The 3,783-nt window shown below is 35.9% G+C and overlaps 1 long non-coding RNA gene across 1 annotated transcript; it reads right to left on the bottom strand.

Annotated features, from left to right (window-relative positions):
* Positions 1-501: 501 nt before the first annotated feature.
* On the bottom strand, positions 502-1,038 carry LOC120637231. Its single transcript, XR_005659427.1, has 2 exons — positions 861-1,038; positions 502-574 (listed from the first exon to the last, which is right to left on the bottom strand). It is a non-coding gene; the product is annotated as an uncharacterized LOC120637231 (long non-coding RNA).
* Positions 1,039-3,783: the final 2,745 nt, after the last annotated feature.

Raw genomic sequence — 3,783 nt, 5'->3', positions numbered from 1 at the left:
CCCAATTTACACAAGCTACATTCTATCCACGTTTCTCTTGGTAGTGAATTTGAATATGAATCACAACAAATTATGCAGTACCATTCCAGAACCTCATCATCACTATCACTCTCGTTTTCCTGTAATACTCTTCGTTTAGCTTTTTTTTGAGCTTTTCCCTTGCCTTTACCTTTTTCTTTATTATTGTTGTTTTCTTTCCCGTTGTTTCTAATTGCTTCGTCTTTCCTTGATTTCTTCTTTACCTGTTCTTCAGCTAATGCATTTTTTTCTGGCGTGTCGGTCAAAACAGCTGTCTTTCTAATACGGCGTTTTGTAGCCATCTGCAATCTTGGGGATGCCTTTGGTAAAGGCTTTACAATTTCAGGATTAAACAACGCTGAAGCATTCATCTTTACTGGTGTAAATTGAAGTTCTTGGGCACTATTAATGGTTAAATCGATTTAATGTCATGTGGCAAATTTCCAGTTACCTTTTTACTTTTCTTCCATCTTGTATGACAGCATTGGCAGCTTGACGTAATAACGTTTCGGATATTTTCCCTCTCTCAGTTTTCCGTTTGTAGGTACGTACCATCCTAAAAAAATGAAAAATATACTGTAAAAATGTATAGAAAATTTAAAGATCGATTGGGGTAAGTTGTTCCGGGGAACAACCAGCCCCTTTGGGAGGGAACTTGTAGCCCCAAATTATATTTTTGGATAAAAACTGTCATGCTAGCAAATTAACAAATTCAATTGAAAAAACATTCAAGCTATAAAATACCTGACAAATGCCACTCTAAAATTGGAAAGATGCACATAAATCGGTCAATAATAAAGAGAAATAGACCAAAAAGTTTAATTACGAAAAAATTTACTCACGTGGTGTTCTACTAGCACAGTGCACACAGCCACTCTTTCGCCGCCTTCGATGCAACTAAGATGGCCGCCAAAGTGGCGCGCCGCCTGATGCTTCAACGACGCACTTCACGTGTATTGCTATCTCTTTTCTTTACAAACTTATTACTGTCGGAACAACGTGCCCCGGGAACTTCCAGCCCCGGCCTCCCCTATTGCAATTGGTCAGTTATTTTTTCATTTTTTCATTTCTGATCCGGCACATCAGAATGTTATGAAAGTGTGATGAATAAGAGCGGAAAAAAGATCTGAGGATATTGCGTTGTAAAAATCTAATGATATAACATCAACGATGTACATAATATCCGTATCCAGACGCCTTTCTATAAATTGTTCAAAGCATAAATCTCAAATAACTAATTTGTGTAAGATATTATTCCCAGCTATTAGAGCGTCAATCCATTTGCATATTTATGTTTTAATCGGAGCCTTTCCACGCTACCGAGCGGTGTGACTTAATCTTTAATTGTGGCTTTCAATCCAAACACAAGGTCATGATAATACATTACGTCAGTGACAAGATGAAACACGTTATTTCTTAGTAGTGTATATAATTTTGTATCACAAAAATGAATTATCTATATAAAGTAACTATACCACCAAACTACGCATGCGATAATCGTTTATCTGCGATATGCTTAACTTCAAGTATTTATAGGAATAAAATGAATATGAACTATGTATTTGCCTTAAAGGCGTTAAAGAGTGAAAAGGAATTTTCTAGGCAAATGCGCCCCAACATGACAGCTGTCAAGCGCAAGCCTAGTATGAAATTGTGTTTGGTGAAAGCAGGAGCAAAAAATGTAGAGCAACAATCATGTTTAAAACAATTTTGACAATTTGCCAACGTTTTGACGTCCAATCATTTTTTTTTTATTCTACTACAAGTTAGCCCTTGACTGCAATCTCACAGTCTAAGATGGTAGAAGGCTAACCTGTTAGGGAGTATATGGTAGCCATACTACTAATTGGTTTTACGCGACATCGCACCGGAACACTAAATCGCTTAACGACACGTCTTTGTCGGTAGGGTGGTAACTACCGACAAGGCGTGTCAAGTGATTAGGCCAAAGCGTCCCTTCAGACCAGACCAGAGAAAATTTAGAAATTATAAATTCCCACATTGCCTCTACCGAGAATCGAACCAAGGACCTCTTAATTAAATTAATAGTGCTCACGGAGTTCGTTAAAATTGATACAAAATAATCTATAATTAAGAAATATCCCTACATCATAGGCCCTTTAAAAGGAAGACTGGGAAGAAGGAGTCAAATTTTGTGCAAGAAACGAAACTGGATAATATGCTAAAACATATCTTTAGGTAATCAAGTCATATTATGAAGCTGTACAGTATTTTTATTTAAAAAAAGAAACCCAGAATTATGCACCATCGTCGGGCCAAAGGATGTCTAAGTACTCAAGTATCAAGTAGGTACAACAATTTTTATTCGTCCTAAACTTAATCTTCATTGTGTGACTGAAATACATACATTTTTGATAGCCCTACCGGTTAGTCTGTTAGGGTTAGTCTGATTTTTGTTTAAATGTCATTTAAAATCACGAAACGACAAAATAGTAAACGGGAATTGAACTGCTACAAGCATAGCAACAAGCTACTGCAAGTTTTATACAAAGCAATTTCTGTATGAATCCAACTAATAAGTAGGTATGATATAATATGTTGAAGAGTTTTTTCATTCCGCTTTATGTAAGTCTTGACTGCTATTTCGTCTTTGTCAGTGGATAACCATGGCCATGGAAGAGGAAATTTAAAAAATATATATTCCCAAATAGTGTTTGCCGGGCATCGAACCTGGGTATCGGAATCTCGCAATTATAGAACTACAGTGTTCACCACTTCGCCCTCAGTCGTACAACCGAAATAAACTACTTAAACGAATAAAGATTTATATTTCAAACCAATGCTAAATGTTTAGCTTTCGTTCATTTCAATCCACATTCCACGATGTGCTTTACAGTATTTATGCTGATCTGCAAGATTTCCTTCGATAGATAAGGAATATACGTTTGCGCAATGGTTATGTTGTCAGCTTTGTTTAGTTTGACCTACGCCCCAAAGAATCTGTGATTGATTGTTGCTCATTTATCATTAGTTATTTCAATTGCTAAATTATATTATGAAAAATGCTGGCTATATGTTAAATTCCTAACGACCTTAGAAAATTAATAAAATAATTCTAGTCGGTTTGAATGCTTTTATGCTTTAAATTATTATAATCATTATTATTAGTGCTACAAAACTACCGGTTTAAAATGAAGTGTTTTTATTAATATAAAACTAGGCTTTTAATTAAGAGAATATTAAATGCAACAAATCAGCGCTTGATCACACAAGAGACGTAATTTAGTATAAAAAGTTGTCTTATTCCATTTTGCATAGAAAATATGAAGGTGCAGGAAGCATAGTTACACCAATAGGGTATAATGTGATAAAAATGACAAACGTTTTTTCTTATTCTTTAATAACAAGCATTACGGTCAAACTTTCCATTATAAAATCAGACATGCTGACTTGATCAGAAACAAAGTAGTTTTTTATTAACAGTAATACTTCTTCTAGGCAAGCGCGCTTCATCCTAGGCTGAATCATCACTTAACATCAGGTGTGATTGCAGTCAAGCACTTGCCTAAATATAAAAAAAAAAACTAGCAGATTGCAGATCAACACTTTGCCGAGCATGAAAGGATCGCGTCCTACAAAATGTTTGTATGAGGTCCCGATGTCAATACCCAGCATTAGGAAATTTATAATTTCTAAATTTTCTCGTGTCTGGCCTGGTGGGAGTTTTGGCTGTGGCTAGTTACCACCCTACAGACAAAGTCGTGACGCTAAGCGACGTGGTGTTCCGGTACGATGTCACGTAGA

This window comes from Pararge aegeria, chromosome 3, assembly GCF_905163445.1.
Source record: "Pararge aegeria chromosome 3, ilParAegt1.1, whole genome shotgun sequence".
Taxonomy (NCBI): domain Eukaryota; kingdom Metazoa; phylum Arthropoda; class Insecta; order Lepidoptera; family Nymphalidae; genus Pararge; species Pararge aegeria.
The sequence above is the reverse complement of the archived record's forward strand: the minus strand, read 5'-3'. Positions and strand labels throughout refer to the sequence as shown.